The sequence below is a fragment of the Natrix helvetica genome, assembly GCF_964273705.1.
Source record: "Natrix helvetica genome assembly, chromosome: 1".
Taxonomy (NCBI): domain Eukaryota; kingdom Metazoa; phylum Chordata; class Lepidosauria; order Squamata; family Natricidae; genus Natrix; species Natrix helvetica.
Genome location: NC_138548.1, coordinates 335666134 through 335688889, shown reverse-complemented (window position 1 = coordinate 335688889; position 22756 = coordinate 335666134). Strand labels below are relative to the sequence as shown.

The 22756-nt window shown below is 39.2% G+C and overlaps 1 protein-coding gene across 5 annotated transcripts in view; it reads left to right on the top strand.

Annotated features, from left to right (window-relative positions):
* Positions 1–22756, top strand: part of PTPRG (protein tyrosine phosphatase receptor type G) — a 772027-nt gene that overhangs the window by 420408 nt on the left and 328863 nt on the right. The gene's annotated exons all lie outside the window — the stretch shown is intronic.

The following is a 22756-nucleotide window of genomic DNA, read 5'->3' as shown; positions in this document are numbered from 1 at the left end:
ATAACTTGGTATGTATCCGGATGTCTCTCGCTCTTAACCCGGTCTCAAAGGTGGGAGTCACGTTTACACGTGGAAGAAGCCCAAGACACTGACCTACATTTCACAGCGTTTGTTGCTTCTTCATTTCACGCTTGGTGTGCCTTCCTACTAGCTGTGCTATATTTAGCATCCACTTTACTCACCCCTGAAGAGGAGTCTCTCAGACAAGCTAATTAAAAGGAGGAAGCAGGACACCAACACGCTTGCCATGTCAGCAACAGAGCCTGGATTGCTTAATGGGAAAGAATCGGCTTGTTGGATTTAACACTTTGATTTACTTTCCAGGCTGACCTTAAAGTTCACGTCTACTTTCGACTTTGATTTGCCCTCCTGAGCCAACATGACTTTGGAACGCTTGAATATTAGTTCCGAAAACTCTTTATTGGGACCGCGAACACTTTTAAGTGTGATATTGTTTGAGTTTTAAAACATTTACTTCTTGAAGGATTTGGGGAAGTAATTTGGAATTAAAATATTGTCCCTGGGAAAAACTTAACTTCTTATAACTGGAAATGGCAGAGGGGGAAGAAAAAACAAGATTTGAAGCTATCTATAACTTTGTTTCAGCTTCTAAAGATGGCATGGGGTCAATCCAGAAAGGAAATCATAGGTTAAAGTTATGGAGAATCTTTCTCAGATGTTTCCCCCCCCCCCCAATTTCCCAATTAAGCCTGTGAGGATGCTCTTGAGTTGCCCTATCCAAGCACTAATCCTGTCCAAGGGAGCAGGGTTTGGAATCGACCAAGTTTGGCTAATGTTTCCAAGCTGCAGTAGAAAATAGTGTAGATAAGGATTAAAGAGAAAACTCATAACTGTTTCGTAATAGGATCACTTTGTCATGGGATAAAGCAAAATGGCTATCTATAGCAACCTTCCCAAAGGTACCATGTTTCCCCGAAAATAAGACAGGGTCTTATTTTCTTATGACTCCTGAAATAAGTGCTTGGCCTTATTTTTGGGGAAGTCTTATTATTTTTTAGGTGCAGGAGGCCCCTTAACCTTGGCCCGTGCCCCGTGGATTAGCTGATCCAGTGAGGGCTGGAAGTTCTGTTTCTGGCACACTCTTGCCAGCCCTAGCATCGCTGAGACTGCCAGTCTTTTTGCGATCACCACTAAAAGAGGTGCAGTAACTAGGGTTTGTGGGAGCGGCCTCCATGAGGATGGCAGGTGCATATGGGACATGTGGTGCATGTCTTTCTCCTCCCCCACTGGAAATGGCGGGGACCAGCTGCACATGCGTTTAAATATTTTAGGGGAGGACTTATTTTCAGGGGAAGACTTATTTTAGCGCATGCGCTCAAAAGCCCGATTGGGCTTATTATCCGGGGAGGTCTTATTTTCAGGGAAACAGGGTAGCTGTCTGTAGACTTTATACTCAGGAAGCAAGAAAGAAAAGAAGGCTCAGTAAGAGTTTAAACGAAGACTTGAGCCTGAAAAAAGATCCCACATTTCAGTTGAAAGTTTTAATAGCTTGATCCCATTCAAACTCTGATCTCCGGCAGGTCTCCATACTCTTTTTTAAAGTTAAAGTCTTTATTATTGTTGTGATTTAAAACCAGAAAGGAGGCCTGGCCTGTCAACATAAGAAGGGTGAGTAAATCCCATATTTCCCTTTACCAGATTACGTGCAAAGACCGAACAGTGTGACACCTTTATCTGTACATCATGTAAACATAACATAAACATGTAAACATTCACTAAAACAGGTGGTGCTTGCTGGGCAAGATTTGAGGCCTTAAATAGTTATTTAGAATCTTTATGTGAATTTGTTTATTTATTTTTGGTGACTTTTTCTAGTTCTTGTTCTTTGCTGAAGGTACAGAATTTCCAGTCCTGAGCAACAGATTTAATTTAACAGGTTTTTTGGGGGGGGGAGGGGGGGATACTTAGTAATGAATGTGTGAAAGACCCTGGATTCTGTTTTCTAGATTAAGAATATACTTTTTTGGGTTGGGGTAAAAGGTTGGATTTGGCCTTTGAATGGTGTGCCCCCACACTCTAAATTTATCCATCCATTTACCCATCCATCTATCCATGCAATTTAAAGAATGGGCAAGGCTAGGATGAAAGCTAAATTTAATTTAAATGTGATTATGAATTAAATTAGTTAGATACAACTTATGTATTATCATTTTGCCTTTCCAGCAAATGGTTTCCATTAGATTGCAGTTTTTAGGAAGGTTCTGGAACAGGGTCACAGATACTGCACCCCCTCTCTAAATGCTGACAGGCATGCTACTAGCTTATCATGACTAATAGATCATTGGCATCAATTCAGGCATGAATACGAGTTCCCTTTAAGTTTGTTGTTGACCAGGTCCTGCTTCAATTCTAAAAGGCCTTCTAACTATCACCCGACTCTCTGTCATTTGCAAGACAAATAAGAGTTAAGATCGTTCAGAGAACTTAGCAATGTCATCCTAATCCAAAATAGATTCTTCACCCCTAGCTTGCAAGTTCAAGAGAGAAATACTCATTGTTGAAAACTGTGTCAATGAAGAATTGATTAGATGCAACTACAACCACATCTGCTGCAGAACTTGGACTGATTAGTGCTATTTAGAATCTTAATATTTGTGCCACTTCATTGTACTTTTGTATCAATGGTTAGGCTGTGGAAGGTGAGCTCTAGGAAGTTTTTAGTGTCATTAAGTAGGAGATGGCAATTGCTTGTAAGATATCTTGGGAACAATTGCATTTTGGAATATTAGAGTGAGAAACAGTTGGACCGTATCGTCTGTTGCCACATTCAAACTTGTTAAAAGTCCCAAAATGAAGTGAAATATCTGTCCTCCATTAGGCTGTTTGCTTGTAGTCAGGTCAACATGTGGCTAATAGTAATTGCTCAAGATTTGCTTGTAAACTGAAATAATAATCTTGTCTTTCTTTGAATTGACTAAAGAGCAGTCAGGAATGTGACTGTCAGTTGATAATTAATTACCAAATTTAAAATGAAATTCCAAGAAGACCATTCTCTAATATATTTTCCCGCTTCTTTAAGAAGTTGTTCCTAAATTTAAAAGTGCATTTTTAATTTCAAAGTTCATAAATGTTGTATGTTTTATGGAATTAATACCATTGTTAGGACAATTATTATTGCTTATTAAATGTGTAGGCCAGCAGATCATTCAAGGCTAGCAGCTTACATAAGATAAAGTTTAATAAAACATCCACAATAAAGAAAAATGAAGTATAAAGATAAAAAAGAAAATAAGTATCAGTCCCAAAACAATAGAAACACAATAATGATGGTGAATATTGATGTCCCCAAAGTTATCTCGAAGAGTTTAACCTTGACTAGTTTAATTGTACAAGCTGAATGGTAAGAAAGAAATTATTTGTGACAATGATCCAGAATTTATATATTCACCATTGGTTTTATGTATAATAATATTTTGGTAGGGCAACGTTGAATAAAAGTAACAATAGAGTAGAGTAGAGTAGAGTAGAGTAGAATAGAATAGAATAGAATAGAATAGAATAGAATAGAACCTTGGAGGTCTTCTAGTCCAGCCCCCTGCTCAAGCAGAAGAACCCATACTATTTCAGATAAGTGGCTATCTAGTCTCTTATTAAAAACCTCCAGTGATAGAGTGCCCATGATTTCTGAAAGCAAGCTATTTCACTGTTTAATTGTCCTCACTCTTAGGAAGTTTCTCCTTAATTCCAAGATGCTTCCTCTTTGATTACTGTAGTTTCCAACCATTGATTCTTATCCTGCCCTCAAGGATCCTGATATCTGATTTCTGGGGTACATGAGTCTGTAATGTGTGAAACTGAACCCAATGCTGTGAGATGGGGGTAGGGAGGAATGAATTATAGGTGCTACATCAGATTTTATTTTAATATGGTTCCTTTCAAGTGTAGGAAATGTACGTATACAATAATTTCCCTTCTGATCACTCAACCACTGATGTGAAGTTTTTGCCCCAAAGCAATGACTCGCTAAAGGCTTATATATTTGCTGAATGATAATACGCCTGATGAGCTACATAAAGAAATAACTATTCAAGCAATTTTTACTTATCCTTCTATTAATTGACAATGGTTAATCTTCTGATGTGGTGGCTCAGTGGCTAAGATGCTGCACTTGTAGATCAGAAAGGTTGGCAGTTTGACTGTTTGAATCCCTAGTGCCGTGTAACGGAGTGAGCTCCCGTTACTTGTCCCAGCTTCTGCCAAGCTAGCTGTTCGAAAGCATGTAAAAAATGCGTAGAAAAATAGGGACCACCTTTGGTGAGAAGGTAACAGTGTTCCGTGCGCCTTTGGCATTTAGTCATGCTGGCCACATGACCACAGAGACTTTTTCGGACAGCGCTAGCTCTTTGGCTTTAAAACAGATATGAGTACCACCCCCTAGAGTTGGGAACGACTAGCACATATGTGCAAGGGGAACCTTTATCTTTACCTTTAATCTTCTGAAGTTTGCTATCAAATAGTTTATCTTTTCTAAAACAAGATGCACTTAATACTGTCTTCGGTGTGATGCCTCCAATACAGCATTATACTTTCCCAAACATAACCATCATTATCTTTCAAACAAACCAAGCTCCCGCAGGAATGGAAGAGCTGAACTTCAAACAACGCCTCTACTAATATTAATGGCTATTTCCAGTAGCCACAGGTTCTGGTTCCTGGGAAGTCACAATCAGTGGCGTAGCGTGGGGGGTGCAGGGGGGCCGGCCGCACCGGGTGCAACATCTGGGGGGGCGCGAAGGAAAGGAGAGAGGGGAAGCGAGAGGAAGAAAGAAAGGAGGGGAGAGCGAGGCGGGGAGGGGAGGAGGGGGAGAGAGAGGAGGTTGGGGTTGGGGAAGGGAGAGAGAAAGAGTGAAACTGGATTCAGGGAATGTGGCCCCTCCAGAATCCCCTCCCCGCCTTTTCTCTCCCGGCGATAGTCGGGCGCTTGCAGCTGGCGAAGAGAAGCAGCTGGTGCAGCCGAGAAGGGCTGTTACTGCTTTCGCGTTCTCACGCTCTCCCAGTTGAAGAGTCTCAGGCGCGCTGTCGGGCTAGACTCTGGCAGGAGTTGCTCGCTGAGAGTCTCTCTCTCTCTCTCTCTCTCTCTCTCTCTCTCTCCCTCTCTCTCTCCCCCCCCCCCCCGGTTTTCCCGGCCACGCTCTCCCTTTTTCTTTCCTTCTCTTTCTGTCTATCTCTCCTTCCAGCACACACTTACGCGCAAAAAAACTCGGGCTCCCGCGACTCGGGTTGTAAACGAAGGGGGCTCGCCCTAGCTTTCTTTTGCGGACACACTTTCCGTGCCCAAACACTCCAGTGGGGAAGGGAGGGCAGTGAGGTATGTATTTATTTATGTATTTAACGTGTGTGTGTGTGTGTGTGTGTGTGTGTGAGAGAGAGAGAGAGAGAGAGAGTGTACAATATACGTGTGCAGGCCTTCCAGAGAACCGGAGAGCTGAACCAATCGAGGCGAAGAACTTGAGGCGCGGGTTGGAAGGTTAAGCCAAAAAAGACAGCGAAAGGGTGCCTGATGGGTACAATTGAATCCCGCCCCTGGTTGTGCTAAGACCCAAGAATAAATAAAAACAGCCGATTTCGAACCATTCTCCACTTCTGACTGCCCCACCTTAAGGAACAGAAGACGGCAGAAATGTGTTGGGCCAAAATAGTTGATCATGTACTTTCTGTGATGGAGTAGCATGGTAGGAAGGAGGCACAGATTTTCAATGTTGTTCCATTTCCTTTTCTCCATATGAATAGGAGCTAGGCTAGATGAGCCTTGTCCTTTCCTCAGTATTGTGTAAAAAGCAGGGAAACAAACAGAAGAATAGAGTTATTCTTCAAAGCTGTTTCCTCTTATTTCCTACACACTTCCTCTGGAGCCTGACTTTCCAGCAAGCATCTTACAAAGAGAGGTGTGTCAACAGGTAGAAAATTTGCACATGCCCATATGACTGAAGGATGGTCCTCCTTTGGTATTCCATTCTGAGAGGAATAAAGGGCAGTGGAATAGGAATTGCTTCTTTTGATCTTCCCTGCACACCAAAATACCAGCATTTTCAATTGATGATTATAAAGAACAATTACTACATTTCAGATTGTTTATATGCATTTTCACTTTGGTATCTAGTTAGTTCCTTGCTTTCTACATACAATGGTAATAAATATATCAGGTTTTGTACTTATTTGAAGCATTTTATTACCCATGCTTGAAAAAGTGAATCCCACAATGGTACATAAAAATAAATAAAGCATAATTTGTCAGATGTGCATAACCTATATCCATCTATAGGTCCCAAGGCATTAAAAACCAATTTAAGAAAGATGTCTGCTTGATAAAAAGTTACGTTGGGCCCCAAGATTAGTCTCAATATGCAAAGATGGCCATGCTATTCCTTTTTTTTCATCCTGTTATGGTCATGCAATTTTCTTTGTCTATGTCACCTTCTCAGTATTATATATTCTTTGGTTATTATTTGAAAGTAAATTCTAATTTACATATTGGCTACCAATTAAACACTTAAAAATCCTGTTCACTCATAACTATATTTAAAATATAGGATTATATTTAAATATGCCACAATTTAGATATGGACAGAGACATGTTAGTTCATTCCACAATGTTGGCTTTTAGAAGCCAGTTATCCTTCTAGCAGCGGTCAGCTTTAGATTTGCTTCGCTGGGTGTATAAGTGGAAGCTGCAAGAAAGTTTAACTAACTTTGTTGTCACATTAAGAATCTTTCTTACTATCACTGTTTCTACAGCGAGTTGTGAAAGAAGTTTCTCAAAACTTAAACTAATCAAAACATATCAGAGATCCACAATGAGCCAAGAAAGACTGAGTAATCTAGCAATACTGTCCATTGAGAGAGACTTTAATGTAGATTTCAATTCCGTTGTTGAAAAATTTGCGCTAATTAAAAGCAGGCGAATTTAAATTAATCTGTATATACAGATTGATATCTTGCACTTCTATTAAAGAATTACAATTAGAGGTACAGGATTGAGGAAGTTGGCTCCACTAGCCCAGTCTTGGATCATCTCCAGGGTATGGTTCCATTTTGATGTTTAGTTTTTGTTCTTGATATTTTTTGTCGTTTACGATGGTTGTGAGGCGACATATAATAGCATGGCCCATGCTAGGTTACTACATTTGTAGATTTGTATTCATAGACCTGCTGAAAATGTGGAGAATGTGTAATGCATGTTCGCACTCAATAAAGTGTTTGAAAATAAATTTGTATTTAGATGCATTTTACTTTAATTACATCAGTATTTTCATAACAAACAATACATGTGCTTAGGGGGTAAGGGTTTTTTAACTAATCTAGTGGAAGAGACTCGAGTGCTAAAATCCACGGGTTAGGGGGCGCAAATTACTTGCCTTGCCCCGGGTGCTGACAACCCACGCTACGCCACTGGTCACAATGGAAGGAGATGATTGCCATCTATGCAGTTTTGTGAGCTTTTCAAATGCATTCAATTGCCACTGCAAGACACAAAGTTCGATAGACTTGTGGCATGATCTAATCAGGTTCTTCTTATATGGGAATCATTTAAACTATTGTTTAAAATGCAGCCAGAATAGTCACAGAATAGCTTTAGGAGAGCATTAACTTTCCCGAGTCTCATGCTTGGGAATTCTGTGAGTTATTGTCCCAATGTATCCAAGAGACCTGATGTTACAGTACATTTTCATTGAGCACAGGCCTACCGAAAGCTATTACCCATGGAACAAATTATAATTCTTTTATTCCAAAAGAATAAACTTTAGACCCTGAAGAGAAATGTCAGGACAAGTTTGACATCTTCTTGCCTTTCTCCCTTATTATTTGAGACATCTGGCTGTGCCCTGGGGTGGTTCCAGGGGTGGAATATTGATTAGGGCTGTTGCATCTGTCTGGATTGATAGCGGCAAAGGTGATTCACATCTGATATGGAAGTGAACATTGTGTTTGTTGGGACTGCTTTAAATAAAGTTCAACTTTCCAGTTGTTTGAACTCAGGAAAAGACACAGCTTTTTTTAGAAAGGGAGCTTCCAATGCATGTGTGAGCGTTATATCACCTTTTCTCCTTCAAAGCCATATAGATGTAGACTCTAATATTTATGCCTTGCTCAATTTCTGCATTGCAAATCTAAGATGCTGTATATTATTTGATAAGAAGCTCTCTTAGGGCATGCCACAGTTTCAATGTTTTGTTTTAAATTCTCACACCTTTCTGTTGAGAAAAACATTGAGAAATTGCTATGCAGATGTATCAGGTTCATGTGGGTTTCTGTTTTCTAGATATTATTAATGCAGGACACTATGAAAAATAAAGAATGCAAATTGCTCTAGTCACTGTAAGTTGCTATTAATATTGAGCAGTAACGTATTCCCCTATTTAGTAAGTTCTACTTATTTCTGTTGTTGGGCAAGAGTTGTTCAGATACAAGCCTAAAATTATTATTTTTTTTAATGGTGCAGACAAGCCATCTCTTACAGAAATATATTTTAGATATACTTCTTGTCTTAATCCATCAATATTTCATTCCAATATCTATCCTTTTTCTGACAGCAATATCTGTTCTGACCCCCCTCCGTCCGGTAATGAACACCGACACAGGCTTGACTGTTTGCCACTTTTTAATCACAAAGATTACAATTCTGTTGGCTGCAAGCCCAGACAAGAATCACATGCAAGAATAGTTGGCAGCAACCCAAATCAAACAGAACATAATACCAGACAGACCAGACAGACGTTCCTCAATACTGTTACGAGCGGTTGAGTCCTGCAAAACCTTCCTCCCAAAGTCCCATCTTATGTACGCTCTTGGGAGGGGCCATGCCCAACCACCTGAGCTTCATTATCTTTTAGGAGCTTGTCTCCGGAGCAGCTGTTGCCTTCGTTTCTCCGCCCTCCTCAATCTTGCGTCAGGGACAAACTCCCTCCGATCTTCTGCACTGCTCCATGCCTCAGGCGCCTCTTGGTGGCCAACCAGCCTCTCTGGTCCCTGCTCTATGTCTGAACCCTGCCCAGGGTCCTCCACCTCCTCCATAGCCAACTCATAGGGTTCATCGCTATCTGAGTCGCTCAGCAGCTGCAAAGGATTCTGCTGGGTCACAACAAATATCTATGACTAAATTTAACACTGAAGCTGGTTCTGTGTATTTATAGATCTTTTCAGCTATATCAAATTACAGGTAGTGCTCGTCTTATGACCACAATGGAGCCCAAAATTTTGGTTGTTAAGTGAGACATTTGTTAAATGAGTTTGTCTCATTTTACAACCTTTTTTGCCACATTGCCCTCCTCCTTTACATCAAAGACACCACAGATAAAATCAGCAAAATTATCCACGCTTTAAGCCCAAAACCCAGTCTGAAGATGGCGAGTAAGACCTCGCCAAAACATTGCCAAGACAATCTCAATCTTACACGGGAAAAGACCGGAATACAACAAGACCAGCATATTTACACCCATGAAAATCTACGAAAACATGTTTTAGTAGATTTTCACTGGTGTAGATATGCTGGTCTTGTTGTATTCGGGTTTTTTCCCCATGTAAGATTGATTTCCCGTGTAATATATATATACACACACACAGTACTGTGCAAAGGTTTTAGGCAGGACTGAAAAAATGCTGTAAACAAAGAATGCTTTCAGACATATAAATAATGATTGTTTATTTTTGTCAATTTTCAAAATGCAAAGTGACTGAACAAAAGAAAAATCTAAATCAAATCAATATTTGGTGTGACCACCCTTTGCCTTCAAAACAGCATCAATTCTCACAGGTCCACTTGCACAAAGTCAGGGATTTTGTAGGATTATAGTCAGGTGTATGATCAACCAATTATACCAAACAGGTGCTAATGATTATCAATGTCACACGTAGGTTGAAACCCAGTCATGAACTGAAACAGTAACAGCTGTGTAGGAGGCTTAAAACTGGGTGAGGAACAGCCAAACTCTGCTACCAAGTTGAGGTTGTGAAAGACAGTTTCATCTCATGGCAAGATTGAGCATAGCAACAAGACACAAGGTAGTTACATGGCATCAACAAGGTCCCTCCCAGACAAAGATTTCAAAGCAGACTGGGGTTTCAAGATGTGCTGTTCAAGTTCTTTTGAAGAAGCACAAAGAAACAGGCAACGTTGAGGATCATAGACGCAGCCAAGGAAACATAGTGCAGCAGATGAAAGACACATCAAGCTTATTACCCTTCGAAATCGGAAGATGTCCAGCAGTGCCATCAGAGATGCAGCCAAAAAGCCATACCTCCAATGTGGGAACAAGGCCAAGTGACTAAAGTATGCATGAAAACACAGGAACTGGGGTGCAGAAAAATTGCAGCAGGTGCTCTGGACTGATGAGTCAAAATTTGAAATATTTGGCTGTAGCAGAAGGCAGTTTGTTCGTCAAAGGGCTGGAGAGCGGTACAATAATGAGTGTCTGCAGGCAACAGTGAAGCATGGTGGAGGATCCTTGAACGTTTGGGGCTGCATTTCTGCAAATGGAGTTGGAAATTTGGCCAGGATTAATGGTGTTCTCACTGCTGAGAAATACAGGCAGATACTTATCCATCATGCAATACCACTAGGGAGGCGTATGATTGGCCCCAAATTTATTCTGCAGCAGGACAATGACCCCAAGCATACAGCCAAAGTCATTAAGAACTATCTTCAGTGTAAAAAGAACAAGAAGTACTGGAAGTGATGGCATGGTCCCCACAGAGCCCTGATCTCAACATCATCGAGTGTGTCTGGGATTACATGAAGAGACAGAAGGATGTGAGAAAGCCTACATCCACAGAAGATCTGTGGTTAGTTCTCCAAGATGTTTGGAACAACTTACCAGCCAAGTTCCTTAAAAAACTGTGTGCAAGTGTACCTAGAAGAATTGCTGCTGTTTTGAAGACAAAGGGTGGTCACGCCAAATATTGATTTGATTTAGATTTCTCTTTTGTTCGCTCACTTTGCATTTTGAAAATTGACAAAAATAAACAATCATTATTTATATTTCTGAAAGCATTCATATTCAAGATTAAGATTCAGAAGATGTAGCACACATGTGGCTTTTAAAAAAATTATCTGGAGAAGCAGAATAACATAATTAAAATGGAAAGTAGTACCTCCGGATTATACAATATAATTCATCATTGTATGATTTTTTTTTTTGAGGCTGCCTTCCTATTCCTTTAGGATAGACAGTTCCAGGAGTGGATTCCGGCAGAGACTATAGCCGGTTCGCTCAACAATGTGCCACACGCATTTGATGCTTGTGCGCACACATGCACAGTACAACTAAAATTGTTCTGCACAATTTTAAGAAGCAAAAAACAAGATGGTGGTGCCTATGGCGCCACTGGGAAAACCAGTTCAGGGGTTTGGCAGGCCTGGGTCATTGCCGATCCCAGCAACCCAGGCCTCCAAGCTACTACCCACCACTATATAGTTCCTATGATTGTTTCCACCTTCTAGAATTGTATCTCAATAGATACTTTGTGTCATGAAATGTTTAAAGGACATACTGCACAAGTATCTTACTGACTCTTACTTAGTTTTCACTTGTATGCATGGATCCAGAATGGAGCCAATTTACAATTCCACCCATGTTACCATGTCTTATAACCCATGCTCTAATTGCTTTGGGCTTGAAGACCAGTCTAGTTTTCCTCATTTTCTTTGAGCTTAACAAGTCATATATGTATATCCTGGATCATATAGACTTGTACTCTTATGTACTCAAATGAAAGTACAGTTCTTCTGCAAAGGTTCCATTGAACGCATTTAATTCAGGGAGGTTGCACTGGGAGGTTACACAGTTTGAAGTCTTCCAGGTGTTCAATTAAAAGTTTGTATGCTCCGGGCTGCAAAATATTGGAGGTACATATCCTTGTGACCTCTAGATGGCAGCAAAGAGTTAGCATTTTCAATATTGTTTCCTTCCATCTTATGGTTATCCCCAGTACTGCAGCCCTTTTCGACCTGTTTTTCAAAAATAAAATCATAATATTAAGAAACGTGTTCTATTTGGTGACCATATTTATAGTTTTATTATGTAATGGCTGGATTTGCACCTCATATTACAAAAACCATAGCAATTTTTAGAAAAGAAAAGCAGACAAACAATATAAAGTACTAATTAAAACGAAAAGAATAATATACAACAAATGTATTAGTTTTGAAATTGTAATATCAAAGCAAATAAAAAGAATGATGAAAAACAGAAAATCAACAGAAATAAAAAGCCCTAAAATTAACACACTATATTGATGATAAATCTTCTAAATATGTATCCATTTCACCATTTGATAATATATCAAATTATGCTTTAAAATTGTCTATACTTATACAATATTATGAACTATGTTAAAACTAAGTGCATTGTGTCATTAAAAGAAAAAGAAAAGAAAAAGACATTCTTTTCAAAAACTGATAAATTATATGTTGCTTGAATTCAATCTTTGATATTCAGAATAATAGTACTTTTCCAATATCTCAGTATAATTCTCTTGGTTATTACTCATGCTTGATTATAACCGACATTACTCAAAATAGTCAGCTTGCACAATCTTTGGAATATAATTCAAAATAGCATTGACATCTTTAGCATGATAACCTTTGCCCATAGATCCATTTCTAGATGTTAGAAATACTCTTCTAAAAAGAAGCCAAATGCAGACATGACCTAATCATGTGAGTTACTATAATTTAACATTTCTTACATTGCCAACAGAGAAAATCGACAGTCTTATCTCTCGGATAACATTTTTTGAAGAGTCCAATAAATTCAGAATAACTTGAATTCTCACTTCAAAGACACACACCAAGGATTATTGATTTAGACTTGAATAGATGGATTGAGACTTTATGCGAAGCCATAAAATGTGAATTACAAGCCATCTTTATCTCAAGAATGGGAACTTCTGTACAAGATAAATATGGCCAACTGGATCTCCTTATAGAATAATAGAAACATAGGTCTAGAAGGGGCCTTGGAGGCCTTCTACTTCAATCCCGCTACCCAAGGCAGGAATCACAGGCAAACGATTTTCCAATCTTTTCTTGAAAACTTTTAGTGATGGAGCACTCACAACTCCAGGAGAAAGCAGTAATTTATTGTTTTCACTGTCAGGAAATTTCTCCTTAGTTCCAGATTGAGTCTCCCTCTTATGAGCTTCCATCCATTTCTTCTTGTCCTGCCCTCTGATGCTTTGGAGAATAAATTGACTCATCTGTGACAACATTTCAAGTATTGGAAGACAGCTATCATGTCACTCTAAGCCTTCTCTTTGTTGGGATAACCATATCTAATTCCCTTAGATATTCATTGTACAGTTTAGACTCCAGATCTCTTATTTTTGTTGCTCTTCTCTGCACAGTTTCTTTTATGAAGTCCTCCATGACTCCAAAAAAAGGACAGAAGATCACATTGTGCCTGAACAATCTTGAAGCTGAAGATCCTACCTCTCTTGGTTATTTCCCATTAAGAAAGTGAGGATTATGTCCGTAACTGGCTTCTGAGTGAAGCACCAATACCTTGAGGTGGTAGCTGAACTAGTTTTATTCACTTTCATAGTTTCTGTTGAGGAATGGTACCAAAAGAAGTTGTTTCATTTTGGAGCAAAGGGGGCACCATATTGAAATGAAGTGGGAAAGTGAAGGAGTTCCGGTTCCGGCGGCGGCGGCGACGGGCAGCTCTTTGCCCGCTCCGGCTCCCCGGTGGGCTTCCCCACTCCTTGGGGGGCACAGGACACCCCGCAGAGGGGTCCTGCCGGAGGGGCGGCATCGCGGAGGTCTCCTGCAGCGGCGGCAGCCGGCGGGGGCTCTCTCGCGCGCCCAAGGCACCGGGGAGCAAGCTCGGAGGGCGCATCGCGTTTCCACGCCTCGCGCCTCGCTACAAGCCGACTGGAGAATGCTACAATTGAAGGAAGCAGCTGCGGTGCGGTGAGGTTGCCTCTCTCTTCATCCCTTACTTTGCATGAAGATTTGATTCAGCTTTTAAAACTTTAAAACAACTTTCGGAGCATTTTGGAGGTGCGGCTGGAGGGAGGGGGGTTTTCCCCCCCCCCCTTGGACAAGCGGCAAGAAACAATTTTGCTCTCAGCCCCCGGGGAAGGAGGAGGGGGGAGAGCCAACGAATGAAGCCTCACTTAGGCTGAGATGATTTTCTTTTCAATTTAATTTTACATATTACAATGATTTGAGGACTTTTGGAACTTTTTAAAACTTTGTTACGCCTCTGTGCCCAAAACTGGCAGGGCAAGATGGCACACTTCCGTTGTCTTTATGAACTCTGAAACCTGACTCCACCTTTAAAATTCAGGCTTCCGGTCTTTGTCTCCGTGTCTCCCAGAGGAACCTCTTGTGGATTGGTATTTTTTTAACCTTCTAGGGGAAATTTTCTATCTATTGCCAGACTTATTGGAGAGATTCTCTTCTGCCTGGTTATTCTGCTCCCGGATTCACCTGGCTACCCTTCTTTTCTAATTGCTTACTTCATATTTGGACTGAACTTTTAACGTTATAAAGGATGGCATCTAAAAGACCCCCTCCTGGAAAACCTGGCTTTGCCACTTCTGCTCCAACATCCGCAACATCCAGTCCAGCCACACAGTCAAAGATAACAGAACTGATGCAACATAAGACTACAGAGATGGACTTTCAACAAATGCTTCAACAAATTCTACAGGGCCAGGAGGAAATCAAGAAACAGTTAAGGGAAATGAAAGATGAAATTAAAGAAAATCAAGCCCAAATATATAAGAACTCACAAAGACTGAATCTTGTGGAAGGGGGGGTGGAGGAGGTGAGGGGGGTGGTGGAAGCTGTGCAGAAAGGGAACAAAGATCTTGACATCCAACAGATGAAATTAGAATTTGAGAGAATGTCCTATTATCTTAGATTTCAAAATGTTATAGAAGAAGATGGGGAAAATATAAGGGACATCATGACAAACATTCTGGCTGACTATACACACAAAGAAAAACAACAGATGGGGTGGGATATAGATCTGGTTTATAGAGTGAACTCAGCTTATGCTAGAACACACAATTTACCCAGGGAGGTTCACATTAAATTCCTTAGAAAAACCACAAGAGATGAAATTCTGGGTGTACAAAGGGGGCAAGCATTGACATATCATGATATGGAGATAACCATTCTGAAGCAGATCCCTAAGAAGATTAGAGAAAAAAGAAAAAATTATTCGCAATTAGCGAATAAATTATACCAGAAAGGGGTGTGGTTTAGATGGTTGATGCCTGAAGGTATGCTGATATTCTGGGAGGAGACAAGAATCAGAATTAATTCACCCATAGAGGCGCAGGCCTTTATGGAAAAAAATAAAACACTCCTAGAGAAACCACCAGACACTACAACGGTCACGCAGGACACGGGAGGGGCCAGAGCTCTGCCAGTGGAGGGAGATGGGGCAATAGCAAGAAGACTCAGATCACAGAAATAAATATGAAAATCATATTATTATAAATTGACCGAAAGTGAAAATGGAATTATATTTGGATTTTATATTGTAATGTTTAATTTGATTGAATTTAATAATAGAACTAATATGCTGATTATAATCAATTATATACTAATGCATTATATATAAATGTACGCTATGGGTATGGAGGGAGGGGGGCCTCACACACTTTGCAACTGCCAAAATTTGTATACCTGTCCATTTACCCTTTTCCCTATAAATTTTGAAAAACCAATAAAATTTTATTACGAAGTGGGAAAGTGAAGAAGGATAGTGAGGTAAGCATCCTTCCCCATCATTTGCAACTCATTGTCCTTCAAGAGTTGAAGCTTCTCTGCCCTTGTAAATGGCATATGTCCATTTTTATTTGAATTTCTAAGTGCTGAGTTATCAGGAGTTGGCTGAAATAAATTATTTCTAAAACTCTGATGGATTGTTCTTTTCGGCTACTTTGCATACCTTGTCTTTTAATGCATTATTTTTTCAGTAGTGCCGTTTGATAACTCTTTAAAATCATGTCAAGTTATTTAATTTAATTGAAATTTAATGACAGTAGTATGAATTTGAACAAAATGAATTATGGACAGTTCAGAAGAAACCATCATAAATACTTTTTCATAGAATACATTTTTCATAGCTTTGTTCAGATACTCAGAGTGCTGTGCTTTGAGAACAAAAGAAATGTGTTTGTTTTCCACATTAGGGAATATTTCTATAACTCAAATCACTAAAACAAAAACAAAAAGAATTGTTTTTGAATATGGGAGGCAAAAATGATTACCAAAGAGAAGATATGTCTTTATTGGCAAAGAGGCAGCGAGATGGACAGAAGGATGTTATTAATCAGAAGACTACATCCAATTACTGTTCTCTCTTATTTATTCATGGCAATTAGTGGTATTATTTATGAATTATTCATTGGTGGAATTGATATTAAAAACAAAAGCCATTTGTATGGTAAGAAGTTACAGCCTTTGGTTCTTGAACTTTGCCCCAAATGAATAAAAGAGAACAATCACGACACTGGATGACATCTTAAACGATAACATCTCTCTGTCTCATGGTAAATATCTGTAAAAGGCATATTCCATCCCATTCTTCTTTTGCCAAAAAAAATAAATGTATTTCGCTTTTAAAAAAAATGTTTAAAAATCCTGGTTTAAATGGCAATCGATTACAAAACTGTAGGTTGTAATTTGTGGCTCATTTAAGAATAGGTTTAAAAGCTCCTTAAATTGAGGTTCCAAATATAATAATGTTGTTCGTGAGTATTTAATTTCCTCAAACTCAGCATTGTATTGAATAGTTACAAACATTTGCATATAGACATTTTTATAATCAAGTTTGTATAGCCACTTTTCGCAACAAAACTGTATCGGAACGGCACATGTATGAACACACGGCAGTTTCAATGGATTAAAAATGGCATTGTTGCTTCAGTAAATTTTAAGTAATTATGTTTGCTTATGCTCAGACTTCTAATGGCTTCTAATGGTGTGTCAGAGAAGGATATTATCTCTGTGGCCCAGATGAAGTGTCTCCCATGTTATCAGGAAAAAATGTTTAGGTAGACCATGATAGTAGAGTTCTGTGAATGTAATATGTAGTTTTACTGTCTTTTCTGCTAAGGTGGTAAATGTAAATGTACCATCTCCTGCTTCTTAGGTAGAGGTTTAAGACTGCATTCAGTTTTGGTCACCACGATGTAGAAAAGATGTGGAGACTCTAAGAAAAAGTGCAGAGAAGAACAACAAAGATGATTAGGGGACTGGAGGCTAAAACATATGAAGAACTGTTGCAGGAACTACTGGGTATGTCTAATTTAATGAAAAGAAGGACCAGGGCAGACATGATAGCAGTGTTCCAATATCTCAGGAGTTGCCACAAAGAAGAGGGAGTAAAGCTATTCTCCAAAGCACCTGAGGGCAGAATAAGAAGCAATGGGTGGAAACTAATCAAGGAGAGAAGCAACTTAGAACTGAGGAGAAATTTCCTGACAGCTAGAACAATTAATCAGTGGAACAACTTGCCTCCAGAAGTTCTGAATGCTCCAATACTGGACATTTTTAAGAAGATATTGGATAACAATTTGTCTGAAGTTGTGTAGGGTTTCCTGCCTAGGCAGACTAGAGGTTGGACTAGAAGACCTCCAAGGTCCCTTCCAACTCTGTTATTCTATTCTATTCTATCTGGGAGTCTACAGAGAGATATTTGTGGGACAGATTAAAACTTTTCAAAAATTTGAGCCTGTGTAGAATTGGAAATGACCTACATTTGCTATTGGGATATCTTCTAGTAATCTATATTTAGTAATGGCACAATAGTAAAGGCACATTAAGGTGGTTGTCTAATAAGAGAAAACTTAGCTGGGATGCCTAGTAAGTGCAGACTGTCTTGAGTTAAGTATGCAGCAGTGTTAGTTTAACTAGTAGCTTCATTCTCTCATTTTATAACACACTGATCTGTATTCTACATCCTCAGGGTAAATTCTTCCTGGTCTGGTTGCTCATAATGTGTGTTTGTCATAATTGCTCTTTAATGGCTTTGGTTGGTATAAAATGATAGGGTTACTCTGCCAATGCTAGTGTCATAAACAGCTGAAAATTCAAGCTCTTTTTGGTTCACCATTTCACTTAGATCAGCATAAAAGTAAGAAAAAGAATTGTCATCGGAGAATCGTGCTGCTCAGAAGGACTACTATGAATGAAAAGCTGGCTAAAATATTGCATCTATAATAGGAGGCATGCAAAGAATCAATATATATTTTAGAGATACCTTCTTTTGGAAGTGAAAAACATATAAACACACAACAAATGATACATAGGTACTTGGGAATTAAGAGTTGCTATTAAAAATGATATGTGCCGGGAATTGTTTTTTAGAAAAACAACAAAAACAGTAATTGGAAAGTTAATGGAGACAAAGAAAAGTCAAATGACTGGGTGTTAATATTTCTTTTTAAAAATTGTACTTCTAATCTATAGGCTCTGTGTAAAATATTTTTTACTGTGTTGCACCAAAAATTGTGAAAGTTTATATTAAGTTGTAATTAGATTTAGATGGAATTCATTATTTTTAATGGATTCCATTAGTGAGGTGAAGTCATTATTTGGGATGTACAATTGCAAGTAGCAAAACAAGCTAATTTTTGGCTTCTATTTAAAGATGGCTAATACAATAAAGGAGCTATTATTAAAAATGCTGTTAATTTTTTTTTCTTTCTTAAAGGAAAGATTCCCACTTTTTTATATGAAGCAAACTGTTTATTTTCAAAGAAGGATAAGGGAGGAGGGGGAAGGACAGAGAGAAGAGAAGGAAAAGGAGGAGGAAAGAGGAGGAAGGAGGAAGAGTTTGGATGAGGAGGTCATTAGGTTCCTCATCTTCTTGAATTGTTTTTATTGGGGGGGGGAGGCTCCAGCATTAAGCATTCTGCATCTCACACTATGGCTTCACACAATTTTTTTTAAAGTGTTTATTTTTATACTTGGACAAGTACTCTTACCACAGGGGTGTCAAACTTGCAGCACACAGGGCACATGTGTCATGTCACGCCCACCCCCACTTTAGCAAAGGGGGAAAAGTGATACCTCACGTGACAAAGTGTCGTCGCGAGTTTGACACGGTTACAGGTTAAAAAGGTAAAGGTTCCTCTCGCACATATGTGCTAGTCGTTCCCGACTCTAGAGGTGGTGCTCATCTCTGTTTCAAAGCCGAAGAGCCAGCGCTGACCGAAGAAATCTCCATGGTCATGTGGCCGGCATGACTAAACACTGAAGGTGCACAGAACGCTGTTACCTTCCCACCAAAGGCGGTCCCTATTTTTCTACTTGTGTTTTTACGTGCTTTCGAACTGCTAGGTTGGCAGAAGCTGGGACAAGTAATGGGAGCTCATTCCGTTACACAGCGCTAGGGATTTGGACTGCCGTCCTTTCTGATCAACAAGCTCAGCGTCTTAGCCACTGAGTCACCGTGTCCCTGGTTATAGTTTACCAAGTTACAAACTGGAATGCAGACATTAAAAACTAACATAAATACATGAAAAAAGAGAATTTTGGGAGCTCTAAACTTGTGCATATGCGACAGTTCAATAAATTGTAGCAATTTCAATTGTAGAAATTTTACTCCTTCTTTCTGAACTGGATGAGTCCATTATGCAAATTGCCACTGCACTGACCATCAGTACTTTATCAAAAACGCTCACTAGATATTATGAAAAGCAGGGACTATCTATCCATGTTTAAGGGCAATGTATGTTAACCTGTGCATTGCCTTTTACCTGCACAAAGCAAATTTCTGTAGTAAGATTATCATCTACCTGCAATTAAGAATCATGATTTTCTAAAGCCTCAACAATGAAGAGAACCTCTATAGATAGAAAACTGCAGATAGCCATCGCCACCTATAGAGGGTGATTTATATGGAGCAGGGTTATTGAACTCTGGGGTATAGATGGGTTGTTCTCTCTGTTTCATAAGGTCTAACAAAGGATCAACAGATAGTTACCATAATTATTGTATTAGGTTGCCATGACTCTGTAAACAGTTTTCACAGTATCTTGTTTCAGACCTATGGTTCTTCTTGCATTTTGTTTTATATGCAAATTTTATTTTGCTTTTGATTGTTTGAAGCAACAAGGAAAATAGCATGTGCATATTTTGTCTCTGATTTTTAAAGGATTCGTAGTGTTACTTTCTTTTATGTAGATTGCCTCCAAGACTGAGAAGGATGCGTATCAGGTGGGTTGCTGCCAATTGAGTGCATTGAAACATTTGGCATGTGTGCGCTCTCTTCGCTCATGTGAACGCCAGATGTACGCTCTGCGCACATGCACATTTGCATAAGAATAGGTCTGTGCATGCGCAAAATGTTAAAAAAAGAAAAATAAATAAATTTGTGCAATGCAAATTGTTCTGTGTATGCGCAGAACCAAAAATCAAAGTGGTACTGCCCTATGAGAACTGGTTCAGGGGCATGGCAGGCCTGGGTCGCTGCCGGTTCCAGCGACCCAGACCGCCAAACCACTACCGGTTCGGCTGAATCCGTCTGAACCAATAGGAACCCACCTCTGATGCGTATGTACTGCAGGTGACATCAGTGGGTTGTACAGAGAAATTTTCCAGTTTTGTTGCTTTTTCCTCCTAATAAGTATAATCTTTATTGTCATTGTACTTAAATACAACGAAATTGGTTGTGGTTCTTATATTCTTCTCTGGAAAAAAACACTATTCTCTTCTGATGCTATTAACTCCCAACATCTCCCCAAACCATGAATCGATATTTATTTATAATTTATTTTATTTTGAGGCTTGAAAGGCTGAGGGCTGCGTTGGATTGAATTATTGTGTAAAGTGAGAGAGCCAACCAGATTTATTTTTGTTTTATGACCTTGGTAGGGAGGTTTAGCTTGAATTTTCCTTGCTTTACTTATCTTTTAAATATTACATTTTTCAGTACACCTTTTGTACCTTCCGCTGTCAAAATAGGAAATTTCACCACCTACTTTTGGCAACCGTATCGCTGAAAACCAGCCATTGAATTGAGAGCATCTTCTCCAGTGAGTCCTTCCTTCTCATTAGGTGGCCAAAGTACTTGAGTTTCATCTTCAGGATCTGGCCTTCTAAAGAGCAATCAGGGTCTTCAAATTGGAAGCAGCACAACGAGGTGCTTCTGAGTTGAAAGGTTTAGCTGGTGACATCACTATTGCCCGAGAGATGCCTGGTTGAGGGCTCCTTTCACGTCCCTGTAAATTTTCCCACTGAAGTGGTACCTATCTTATCTACTCACAGATGCACACTTTCAAACCGCTAGGTTGGCAGGAGCTAGAGCAGGTGATGGGAGCTCATCCCGTCAGGCAGTAGAACTCGGGTCTTGAACACAGGCTTGTTAATTTTTAGTCTAGCGTTCTAACCATATGAGCTACCATGTTCCACTTGAGGGGCTGAAGAATGCCTGCTATTGTCCTACAATGGAATAAATTGAAAATATAGATTCTATCCATGGTTATATTAATCTCTTTGGAAATCTGACATAGGTCATAGTTTGGAAAGGATACTTTTAACAGTATTCTAAATTCTGAGTTTGGGTTTGGTAATATGCAGTTTGCGCTCAAGGAAGTTCTACAGCCTAGATAACCAAAGACTCAAAAATATGTTTCCTCCCCCCATGGTTCACGGAGAAAGTTGCTGAACAGGGTGGCTTACAGTAGGAGAAAAAATAGTATTATTCTTATATTATTAAGAGTGGTGGTGCAGTGGTTAGAATGCAGGCTAACTCACTGCTCACTCCAGGAGATCGATTCTGAGTGGCTCAGGACTCAGCTTTCTATCCTTCCGAGGTCAGTAAAATGAGGATCCAGATTTTGGGGAAAATATGGTGACTGTAAATTGCTTAGAGAGGGACTACAAAGCAGTATATAAATATAAGTGCTATTGCTATTTCTCAAGAGCTTTGAGTAGGAGTTTTGAGTAATGTCACTTGATGGTGACAGCAGGACTAAAAACAGCTGAAATAAATACAGATTTTTTTTCTCCTTTGTACCATATTGTGATTCTTCAGTCCTTTATAGTTTTTATATAAAAATCCAGTTGTTGAAAAGCACATTAAAAAAACATAGTCTGAAAACATATAAGTAACATAATTGATCATTCCTATTAATTTAAAAAAAATCAATTGCCCAGCCAAATGCAAATTAAAAATGACTGGAAATAGAACTTGGTATACTACATAAAATGTCTGATATGGAAGGGCTTTTTTAAAAAAAAAGTAGAATGGCAATTGAGTTTGGATACAGAGAATGGATAATCAATATCCACAAGCTAGAGTAGTTTCCTCCACTAATGGCATATGATTTTTTTCCCTTTCTAGGCAAAGGTATTTGGAGCATGAGACACTTAGAAAAAAAGAATTAATTTGAAATCTGTGGTGGAAGATCAGTTTCAATTAAAACTACATTTCAGCTTTCATGGGCAAGGAGCTAGTTAGCTCTAAACGCCATGGCGGTATGCAGTGAATAAAAAGATTCCTTTACAAATTGCTACCTTGTTTACAGATTTCATAGAATATTAAATTATCCTAGCTAATAAATATTTCCTCCTTCACAAATGTGTTAGGTATAAACTAATGCCTCCCCATATAGTTTGAAGTTGTACTATAATTTTGCCATTACTCATTTTCACTTGGAAGATATTTGGCATTGTATTCTGAATATTATGCACAATAGTTGTATACTGTAAAACAGGGTGGGAGAATTGTCCTAGCAGTAAAAAAGCAGTAAAAGAAAAGAAGAGATGCAT